Source organism: Triticum aestivum, chromosome 1A (genome assembly GCF_018294505.1).
Source record: "Triticum aestivum cultivar Chinese Spring chromosome 1A, IWGSC CS RefSeq v2.1, whole genome shotgun sequence".
In the NCBI taxonomy this organism is placed as follows: Eukaryota; Viridiplantae; Streptophyta; class Magnoliopsida; order Poales; family Poaceae; genus Triticum; species Triticum aestivum.
This window is the reverse complement of record NC_057794.1, coordinates 549,977,814-549,989,384: the sequence shown is the minus strand read 5'-3', so window position 1 is coordinate 549,989,384 and position 11,571 is coordinate 549,977,814. Positions and strand designations below refer to the sequence as shown.

At 45.9% G+C, this 11,571-nt stretch overlaps 1 long non-coding RNA gene across 1 annotated transcript; it reads left to right on the top strand.

The window, feature by feature from the left end:
* The first annotated feature begins 3,770 nt into the window (after positions 1–3,770).
* Positions 3,771–9,155, top strand: LOC123180489 (uncharacterized). The gene is made up of 3 exons (XR_006491080.1): positions 3,771–6,373; positions 6,869–6,974; positions 7,323–9,155. It is a non-coding gene; the product is annotated as an uncharacterized lncRNA (long non-coding RNA).
* The last annotated feature ends 2,416 nt before the right edge of the window (positions 9,156–11,571 follow it).

The following is an 11,571-nucleotide window of genomic DNA, read 5'->3' as shown; positions in this document are numbered from 1 at the left end:
GAAAAAAAACAGAAAACGCGTTTTTTTCAGTTTCCGAGAGGCACGACCGTGACTCTCGCGAAAGCACAACTGTGCCTTTCGGGGAAGCAAAACCGTGCCTCTCGTGGAAGAAAAAAAAACAGAAAACACGTTTTTTTTCCTTTTTTGAAAGGCTCGATCGTGACTCTTGCGAAAGCCCAATCGTGCCTCTCGCAGAAGCAAAACCGTGCCTCTCGCGGAAGGAAAAAAAACAGATAACGTGTTTTTTTTTCATTTCCAAAAGGCACGGCCGTGACTTTCGGGAAAGCACAACCGTGCCTCTCGCGGAAGCAAAACCGTGCCTCTCACGGAAGGAAAAGAAAAACAGAAACCATATTTTTTTTCCTTTTCCGAAAGGCACGGCCGTGACTCTCGCGAAAGCACAACCGTACCTTTCGCAGAAGCAAAACCGTGAGTCTCGTGAAAGAAAAAATGTGTTTTTTTCAAGAAAAAAAATTTAATTTTTTTACCCAAAAGCTAAGGAAGACCCATAGAAAATCAAAATGTAAAAAAAAAAACAGTTTAAAAAGCCAAAAACGTGTGCAAAAAAATAAAATAAAAAACAAAATCCGTAGGAAGCGTCCAAAGCGCGACGGGTAACGGGACAGCTGAGAAGGCACCAAGTGACGTTGGTCGTTGGGAGGCTCCCCGAAAAGTGTACGGGACCTCGTTGCAGCACGTGCTGGCTGGCTGCTGCATGTGCATGTGCATGTACATGTACCATTCCGGTATCCACGAGCAAAGGCTGCTAGTACTAGCGCTTCGCATGTGCATGTGCTATCTACGTATACTAGTACTAGTGCTTGGCATGCGCATGTATTATCTACGTATACTAGTACTGGTGCAGGATTGTTTTGCCAATTACGTGCCAGTGCATGGGAGACTTCGCCAAAGAAAATAAGTTTTTCCTCTCGTGCTTGGCGTCTGGAGACCGGCGGCAGCTCAGGACCCGGAACGCCGCCGCAGCTCCCGTGCCAGTGCAACGCGAACGCCGGAGCTGGACACTTCCGGACCCATGCGCAGCGACGCCAGGACAGCATACACAGGAGATGGACGCGGTTAAGTAGTCCGCGTGCTGCCGCCGCGGGACAAAGGCGGACCTCAACGAGGACGCGCATCTCCTCGGATGGATCTATCACCGCTCCCTCACGACGGCGGATACGGACGTTCGCCGGCTCCGACAGAAAAATGCCAAGGCGTTTCAGCTTGCTATTGAGCAGTCAAAGTGCGAGGTGAAAGAGGCAGCAGTAGAGAAGGCTCGGGTCGCTAGGTTGAAGCGGGAGTAGGATAGGGCAGTCCGTCAGATGAAGGGGCTCATCGTCCTCTCCGACTCCGACTCCGACAACGGCGACAGCTGCACCTTCTCATCGGACGACCAACGCCCTCCGCCAGCCACAGATGCCTACAGCTGCGCCGGCGACCGGAAGGGCAAAGGCCGGGTGAGGAAGTGCCGAAGTGGTGGTTCCGCCCCCTCTGCATTGTTTATATCGTTTTTAGTTGTAGAAATTTAAGAACTTGTCAGGTGACGAATTATAATCTTTTGTATGTGGAGAAGTTTGTTAATGTCCGTTTGGAACTGATCTTGTGTTCCTTTGCAGCCGATTTTTGTTGCCCGTCATTTGATCACGCATGATAAATCAATGTTGCATGTGTAGTATGGATATGAGACGCTGAATATGAGATACGCGGAAGTAAAGTGGTAAACTGAGACGTGCCCGGTAAATGCCCGCGGACGCGCCCAGACGTGTCCGTGAGTGTTTGAGGTGCCGGATTTGGCCATCACAGCTGTAGATGCTTTAACGAGATGGTTTTCCAGTTTGCGGACTTCAGCTAATGTGTATTCAAGGAGGAAGGAAGGGGTACGTGGCTACGTGCGGCCTGCTGGGTATGTATACGTATAGCACAACGTGTATGGAAAATTGGGAATCGATCAATCAATTCAGCTAATGTGGGCATTCGGTTGGGCTAATTCAAAACAATAAGGTGTGCATTAAGGGGGAGTAACCGCGCTGTCCACGTGTCCCTGTTACTGTGTTGACGAGAGAGAAAAAACGAAGCGAGGTAGAAGGTCTGAGGGCTGGTGGTGTGCACATCGATTTCACTGTGCCTTCGTCTCGTTTCCTTCCCTATGAAGGAACTCCACACCGGTTCCTCCACACTCCACGACTCCCTCGACCCAAGCACGCCGCCGCCGCCGCCGCATCTCCCCATCCCAGCCCCCCTCCCCCTCTCCGTGGCCTCGTCTCCTTCCCCTTTCACTTCTCAATCAGGATTCATGGAGGTGGGGGCAGGGACGCCATCGACCGCGAGGCTAGGGTTCCTAGCCGCTGCCACACGCACAGCCCGCCGGAGCGGCGGCCATTGATTGTCCTCTCCACCATTGCCCGGAGCTGCTCCGCGCATCTCTGCCCGCCCCCGAGCAGGACTCGGCCCTCGTCTCGGTGCCGAAGGAGGGGGCCATGTTCCTCAAGGCGTCGATGGCTCCGTCAGGTTCCAGATCAAGGGCTCCCTCAGTTTCAACCGCTGGTCAAGTTGTATCTAGAGACAAGGAGGCGGAGCACCCGCCACAAGGTCGCAGCCGCTGACCGGGATCCAGAAGATGGCCATAGCGGCGGTGGTGGCGGCGGTTGCCCCGGGTGGTGATGTAGAGGGGAGGAGCCAGTAGCAGGTGAGGATATTATGCAATTTTGATGTGAATCACTGCTGATTACTTGTCATACTTCTTGTGTTCTGAAGATTTGATTCCACTTGTCTTGATACCCCAAAAGAGTTTGTTTCATGATTTCATAAGATACTGAAATTAAAGGTTCGGCTTATATCGTGGTGCTAGTGATGACGCTGCTGCTGCGGCGCGGCACGGAGCGCAGGGAGGAGGTGCGATGCCTCGCAGCCGAGGAATCCGACCTAGCGGAGCGGGAGTCGGTGCTCACGTACTGCTCCGAGCTGTTCCCTGCGTGCTGCATGTGGCGGAGGTGCCGGAGGCGCTGATGTGGACGCCACGGGAGGAGGAGGTCGTGGAGGCACCGGCGCCTCCATCGGCCGTAGCCGGCGTCCGCGCGGTGTGCTTCGGGCCAACGACGTTTAGGCGCAAATAGTGCAAGGCCGTCAAGTACCGGTGAGTTGGCTGAAAGCCTGTTCCTATTCCCCTTTACAGTTTGTGCAATCTCGGCTGGTAATTTGGAATCAAGGGAAGATAGTCTACAACTTGTTCAATTCAGAGTGGAAATGCGCTGTATTTTCTAGACCGAGAATATTTGGATTTTGCCTGAATTTGTGTGTACACAAGCTGACTGATTGCCAGGTGAACTAGGGCGATTACTGACCATTAGTTTTTCATGTCTCTAGGAACTCTGGTTTGATAAAGTTTTCCCGTGATTGGTCAGTTATTAATCTATTGTATAGTCATCTGCTAGAAGGAAGGCCAGTAGGATACTAATGGCTCACTTATGCAGTCATCATTGCTGGCGCCTCTCCTTGTAAAATTGAACATTTGTTTTGTGTCCTTGATTTCAAGATATCATCCAATTGGTTCCAGACACTAATATTAGTCTGATGTCTTTTATAAACTTGAATATTTGTTTTGTAACCCTGACTAAAAGATACCTTCCAATTAGTTCCACACAACTAATATTGGTCTGCTGCCTTTTTTTAATAACCAACATAGGCCACAAGCCCACAACCTGTCTTAGGCTATTAACCATCCTTAGCGATTCACATGCTTCTAGATGAACACTTATTATTTGAGTGTCAGAATGTCTTGTTGTCATGGACCTTTCTTTGATTGATCTGTTGCAAGATTTGTCCTATGACATAGCCAGAATGTCCCGAAGGGTGAAGCACCGGTGGATGTATTCTTAGATAATGTGTAAAAATATAAGATGCACATTTCACTGGTTCTTTGCATGAGCGCCTATCCTGTCTCTGCTCGTACAGAAATGATGCCAATCCTAGGGTATGTAGATTTCAACAAGGCTTTAAGTAGAGCAATACCGTCTGGATGAAACACTACTAACATTTTAGTTTAGTTTATTAGGATCCACTTACCGGGAGAAGATATTATTGTTATTGTTAGTTGTTACCCATTTCTATCTTATCATGCAAGTGACTTGTATATATTCGTTCATGTTGAATAAGAACAAGGCGTCTGCAGAGAAGCAGGTCTCAATTTGTATTCTGATCTAATGGTTGATTACACTGATGCAGTGTTAGGAACAGTGGTGAAGGTGAGCTGTCGAAGCTCGAAACCTTTTTTGACATGTAATCATTGTCCTCAAGTTAGATCACACAAAACTTACGTGTTGTCTTATAACTGAAGTATATCCTTTGTTAATTCCACACTTGTGCAATCTTTCTCATTTTGTGCTACAAAGACTCCCACTTAAGCTTAATCGAGAAATCAGTGCTATTTTTGCAAATAACTTTACATGTTGAGGTGCTTCCTTTTGTGTCCTTCGCTAGCGTGTGCATGTATATTAGTGGTGGACAACCACAAAGACTAAATGCTAACAGGGTTCTGTTTATTACTCTGATCTTGTGATTTTAAAATGTTTATGCGTAAGCCAAACTTTCAAAATTCAAGGTATTCATGCTACTTTTATTCTTTTCATCATGCCTGAGTCTTTACATCTCATAGTCAAAGCATAAAGATTTCGTTGGAGCTGTACATGACAAGGTTGACAAGATTGTGCTGCTATGTAAAATGGACACATAGCATGAGCCGAGGCACTCAAACAATACAAGTGCGCACAGGACCGCCTTAAGAGGCGCCACCAGGTGGCGCCCCAGCCACTAGTTACATTACAAAGGCTGCTGCATGCGTATGCCAGCAGGCGTCGCCTCCCCCTCCCCTCGCGTCGCCTCCCCTTGGGCGGCGCCAGGGGCCCCGAAACCCTAGCGCCGCCAGCACGCCTCCTCCTGCCGCCGCTGTCGCCGGCGTGGGCCGTGGTGGCGGCAGGCCCGGTGCCGAAGGCATCTGGGCGGGCGGATGCAGCGGATCCCATCTGAGGCGGCAGGGGCGGCTCCTCTCGTGCGATCCAACGACAGCGGTTGGGACGGCGACTCCAGGCTATGCGGCGGGGGCTGGAGCACCAAAGCCGGCGGAGCGGCGGCCCTGATTGGACGGCGGCGATGGCAGCGCCCTAGCCGGCAGGGTGGGCTGTTCTGGTCGTGATGGTGACGGCGGTCACTGCGGATCCAACGCCCCGTTTGGATCCGTCGCGGGGAGGCCTTCCGCCGACCGGCGGCGCGTGGAGGGACCGGTGAGGAGATGCCGGATCTTTGCCGGAGTACCGACGGCGACATACGTCTTCGTGGCGAGGTTCCGCCCGGTTCCAGCCAGCCGCGAGGTCGGGAAGACGTGGCTTCCGGTGAAAATCGCGCCTGACTGCGGTCTTGGCGGACGATGGCGGCGTCTCAGACGTCGTTCCCTTCTGGAGGCATCGTCGTTGCAGGTCACATCAACCTGATCGGGAAGTTCCGGGGGAAACCCTAGATCTGGGTCTACCGGATCGGACGATGACGGTGCCTTCGGTATCGTTCTCCCTCTTGGGGGCATTGTTTTGGAGCAAGTGCTGGTTGGAGGGGACAAGAGGAGGAGCGGTGATTCATCTGGTCCATTGATGACAGCGGATCTCGGCGGCGTGGCGTAGTGGAGACTTGGCGCCTGATGAGCGGAGATGGACTCGCGCGGGAGGGTGACGTTGCCTGGCGTCATGGTGGCGTCGGCGGCAGCTAGACCGTGCAAGGTTGATGCAGCAGTACAGCTCTGAAGATGGATTGGTGGCAGGTGGCTGCGACGGCCTCATACCCGGCAAGTGTCCTGGTTGAGGAGCACGCCGAACCGATGGGTGCCCATACCCTGCAGGCGTCCTGGTTGGGAGCTCAAGTCTTAGATGTTAGGTTTGGCTGCGAGGTCTGTTTGGTATTAGGCTCAGACTTTCAGCACCCCTTCATCAACTGGATAGGGATAGCGACAGGTGTTGCTTAGTTGGTGGCTTTAGTCTTATTGTTGTATGACTTTGTATGACTTTGTTTCTTTGTAACGGGGTTCAGTAGCTTCCGTCTCCTGAATTATTCTTGTTGTAATTTCATGGTTATTCAGTTATCAATCTTCTCTTACTCATTTCACGTGTCCATAGTTAGCCAGGAAACTGAAGGTGGGTCATGTATTTAGCACGGGTTCGATGTGGCGGTTGTTAACTTATTCCAACGGTGAAGAATGGTAGTTGTTGCCGGATGAATTTCTAGTCTCGCACCTTCTTATTTCTGGACTTGCACGATGGACAGCCTGAATGGCGCTGACGCGTGCTTCTCCTGAGGAGGGCCATGTGACGGCCAGACCGGCAGACATAGCCAGGTAAGACCAACTAAGTGCTAGATAATGTCATGAGATAAATTTTGATGATAGGAGTTTAATAAGTTTGCGGTGTAGGTCGAGATGACGAAGAGATTGGTATGCACCATGTGTAGACAGAATATGATACATTTACATTGACAGGTCTAGGCTCGGCTGGGGAGCTTTAGGCTTTTTATTGATTAAGCTTAACAGTTCTGCTTACTCATTATTACTCTGTATTCATCAAAATTATTTATTTTGTACTATATTGTAGCATGTTCGACGAACACAAACAGAGACAGTCATGGTGCTAGCTGATAGCACTTGCTAACTTAAAAAGTTTGCATACCTTTTCTCTAATTATATGAGAGTTCCTTACCAACTATTGAGCCTATCAGTTTTAGATCTATGTCTCTAAGGCCACTACTCAACTTCAGGTCGGTACTTTGCGGTAGAGTATACCTCCATAATTCTTCATCGAAGATACTAAAGTTTATTGATGATGATTTGTTTCAGGATATGCGGTACAAGGGATTCGAGGCAGATTGAGGAAGGAGATGGAGCAGGTGGTGGATTAAGGAAGGAGCTGGAGTAGAGACGAATTAGAGCTGCTTAAGTGCAGGTTTTTAGACTAGCCTGCTTAAGTACATGTTCTTAGATTGCATATGGAAGGGAACTTACGTGCATGTTTTTTGGATTGCGGGATGGAAGGGAACTTAAGTGCATGCTTTCGGATTGTACATGAACTAAGTTCCTGCTGAAAAATGGTGACCGCGTTTAGAGCTGGCATTGGCGCTTGGTCAGACATGGTGTCTTTGTAACTACATTAAGTTCCCTGGTTCCTGCTTAAAAATGTTTACAAGATGACATTTCTAAACATGATCTAGAAGCCCTCAAACCATATCAAGCTCGGTACACTGGAATCAAAAGAATGACAGGGTTCTAAGTGTGTTCACATGATTTTGAACAGGCCCATGGAGATAAGCGCTAATGTGCACCCAAGGTTCAGGGAGGTGATCCAGGTTTCCAAGAAGGTTAGAAGGTTAGTTGCTTGTGCAATTCAGTTCAAATGTAGCTTGTTGCTGGAAGGAGTAGAGTTTGATTAGATCGGATCAACATTATTTGGTATTTTGGTAGTGGTTAAGTATGGGATATGCACCTGCCATTTTTCTATGCATGTTTTTCTATCCATGTATGCTGCATCCTTTGACTTATGTATGATGTGATGTCATTGGTCACTCATGTGAAGTTGCGTTGTTTGATTCAAGTGCAATTAGACCGTGGCAGCCATGGAGAATATATGCATGAAGCCGTGAGCAGTGAGCAGCTTACCTATTTATTATTGTTGGCCTTTTCAGTTGGATTTAGTATAGCTGCCTCTCAATTGATGAACAAAGACTAACATTATCTCTTTATTATTGCATCTTATACCCCCAGATTGAGAAAAACAAACCTTATCATTTCCATTTGTAGAATTAATATCATATTTGAGGGATCAGTTGGCACTGATGCCTAAAATGTGTTCTTTTTTCGCATGCTTAATTGTACACAGCTAGATAGAGATGCATAAGTATTTAAGTTGATGCACAAGCCAATTTATAGTAGGATTATGAGGACAATCAACTGAGCTCCAACAACTTAATCTGCTATTTTCTTTCTTAACCATCAGAACGAATAGTTATGTTTGTTGAGTTTATGTAAACAATCATACTTGAGACCTTCTAAAGCAAAGCAATCTGTAGAACTTGTATTGAAAGCAAGAACGAGGCTTATCATTCAGGTTACTTGTTGTGACATGTGACATAAAAGCAATTTGTAGAACTTCTGTTTGCCTGATCCCTATGCCTTTTCTATATATAGTGTTCCATCTAGGTTAACTCTTGTGATGGAACCTTTCAACGCTGGTTTAGTCTGGTCGATCTTATCAATGTATGAGCGAAAGTCTGCATTCCAGATCAATGTAGATGTCAAGCTGGAATAAAAACATTCAAGAGCTTCTCAGTACGGATATTATTCTACTGATTTCATTACTTCCCCATGGTTTTAGCCTGTCACAAATGGAGAATCATCATCCAGCTACATCTCCCTTAGAATCAGGGAAAAGTTCCCCATTTAAAGACCAAACATGCATAATCTATTTAGAGTTTCAGTTTGTTTTTTGTCTGACATCTCTGTTGCCTCTGTTATATTACTACATTGCTATTAAAACAAGGAAGAATGGCCTGATGTTGCCTTTGAATCTGATTGTCGGGTACTGGTGGAGATGTGGAACTCAAGAAAACATAATAGATGGAGATTATCGGTTTCCTGTCAGAAATTGAGTTGAGCCAAGCCTTTTGTTCTTCTATTTTGTCTTTTCTTCTTAGAGAGGTTAATTTTTAGCACACCTGTGTACAATCCTGCCCCTGCTGGGTGAGCTTCCCCATCTTCTGATGGTACGGCGTCCTTCGAGCTAGGACGAGGGGCAGGGGTCCTCTTCGGAGATGGTTTCAGGTAGTTTGTTGCAGCTCACCACTCCTGGTGCAGATGAGGGCATGCTTCCTGCCTATGATGGGTCTCATCTTGTTAGTGCTTCCGCTCCACCTATGGTGCTCATTCTGCGGCTGGGGACTTCATCGACATCAAGCGAAGCTTTGTTGTCCATTATTTTGTAGTGCTTGGTGTTGTTGAGGTTTATAAGTTGTCTAGTAGCACCATGTATCTGCCGTCTTTTTCTTTTTTCCTCTTGTAAGGTGCTGTCCGATGTAACTCCTGGCCGGTTGATGGCTTTGTTAATTCAAAGCCGGGCTCTCTCTCGAGCCTTCGTTCTAAAAAAAATCCTTCCCTGCACATTAGTGACCGGAGGCTATGTCGTAAATTGTAATGCCACTCCATAATAGAGCTAGCTCCTTTGATTGTCAAAAGTGGCCCCTTAAAATTGTTTCGTGTTAAGATTTTACTTCAGAATATTGGTTCAATGCCATTAAATTTTTTATGTGAGATATTTGTTTTGTATTTTAGTAGTCGTTTAAGTGTGAGTTATGTTTATCTTTAACACGTAATTGACTACCGGAAATTTCATATTACCTTATCAAGGCCATTTGCAGGTTTATATAAGCATTTGGTTAGCAACCTCATATTATAGTATCTGTTGATTTAACTATTTCTTTATCTTTTTCCCCAGGTTTTAGTTACCATTGCTTACACAATGGTATTTAGACCAGTTGTAGAGTTGCATCCCCACGTACTGAATACAATGCAAGGTTGCTTTTCAATCATAACTAGATTTCTTTTGCTTTTGCAGCCTACCAGACCACATGATGTCTCATTTCTAGAAAAACTACTTGACTGACATAACAACATTGTGTATTAATCAAATTTATATATGTATGGTCAACATTTAACGTGCGTTGCATATGCAAGCTTACTAGTAATTAATAAAATGACCGTATGCATCATCCAGATGCAGAGGCCGGAGGTCGTCCTCCTTTTCTAAAAGAAATGCGTATGCCAGCAAGGCAGCTGCAGCGAGTCTGCATCTCATGCACTCTTCCGGGAGCTACTGTACGCTGCTCGCTGCGACAAAGTGCCTGCCCTTCGCACAGGAGCGGCTAGCCTGGGCCAGCCCGTTTACAGTTGCACGTGGCGGCATCTCGAGATGAAAAAACGCAAAAAAAAAAAAAAAAAACAAAAACGAATAGCACTACCGCTGAAACTTGAATCGGTGACCTCGTACCAACTGGCCAGGCGTCCAAACCACTCGCACATAGACGCTCTCATGTTCAATTCACAGCGCAACATTTAAAGACACATACGACAGCGACAAAACTGGAACATTAATTCACAAAAAGTCCAAAAAACTATAGTCCATGTATTGGGTCGAACCGAGGACCTACAACTGAATTTTTCAAAATTACGAATATTTTCTTCAAAACAAAACATTTTCTGAATTTTTGAGCAAATTTTGTAAAACATAAACATTTTGATGATGTGAACAAATTTGGAAAGAGGGAACATTTCTTGATTTTGTGAACAAAAAATATTTTTTTTACATTTTTTCAAACTTCCAGAACATTTTCTGAAACTACTGAAAAAAATGAAAACATGAACAATTTTTTTAATTTGTGAACAATTTTTTAACGCAGGAATATTTTTTGAACATTGTAAAAAATTTGAAAAAAAACATTCAAACATTTTTTGTAATACAAGAGAATTTTTCTAAAATTCCAGAACAATTTTCGAAGATTTCAAAAATGCGAACAATTTTAGAATATTTTAAAAATGCGAACATTTTTTAAATTTGTGAACAATTTTCAAAAAATGTGAACAATTTTCGTGGATTTCACAAATGCAAACAAATTTTTTAAAAAGGAACACTTTTTGAATTTATGAAAAGAAATTTAAAACACGGACATTTTTTAAAATTTTGAATTGTTTCCAAAACAGGAACATTTTTTGAAATTTCAACAACTTTCGGAAGATGGTCTTCAAAAAATAAACTTGAAAAAGAAAATAAACGAAAAAGCAAAAAAACAGAAAACAGGAAAAAAAATAAGAAAGAAGAAAAAGAAACAGAAAAGCGGAAGACGAAGAAAAGAAAAAAACAAAAAACAAAAAACAAAAAAAGGAAAACTGGCCAAAAAGAAAAATGCGATTCAGGGAAGAAGGTTCCCAAAACCGGGATACAGTAGCACGGTAATCCACCAGTAGTGGGCCGGCCCATGTCGCTCGCTCGCTAATGTTCCCTGTGCGTTCCTTCGACAATTTGCCGCAATTAGCGTCAAATAGTATATTCCCGAAATCACTAATTGAGGAGCGCTCCCCGCAACGATTAGTCGGGGAGCGCTCCGCGCGCGCCAAGTGTCACGGGCGGAGCGGTCGGGAGACTTTTCCGATGCGCTCCGCGCGCGACACTTGTCGCGCGCATGGCGTCTCTCGTGTTTTCCGGTTTCTGGTTTCCCTTTCTGGTTTTTCCTTTTTTCACTTTAGTCCTTATACTTTTAATGTTTTGTAAAACCTTTTGATATGTTTTGAGATCTGTTTTCTCTCTGGTGTGGGCGAACCGTCGTGGAGCATTGTTCTTTCTTTGTCGTCGTGTTCGTCCGTCGCGGCCGCCGCTCTTGTCGCGTGGTTACGGCGGCCCCTGTCCCGGCCGCCGCGCTTGTTGCCTGGTTTTACGGCGGTCCTTTTTTAGCGTCGACCGCGCTTCCCCGTTCACGTGATCTCCGTTCCCTACCGGT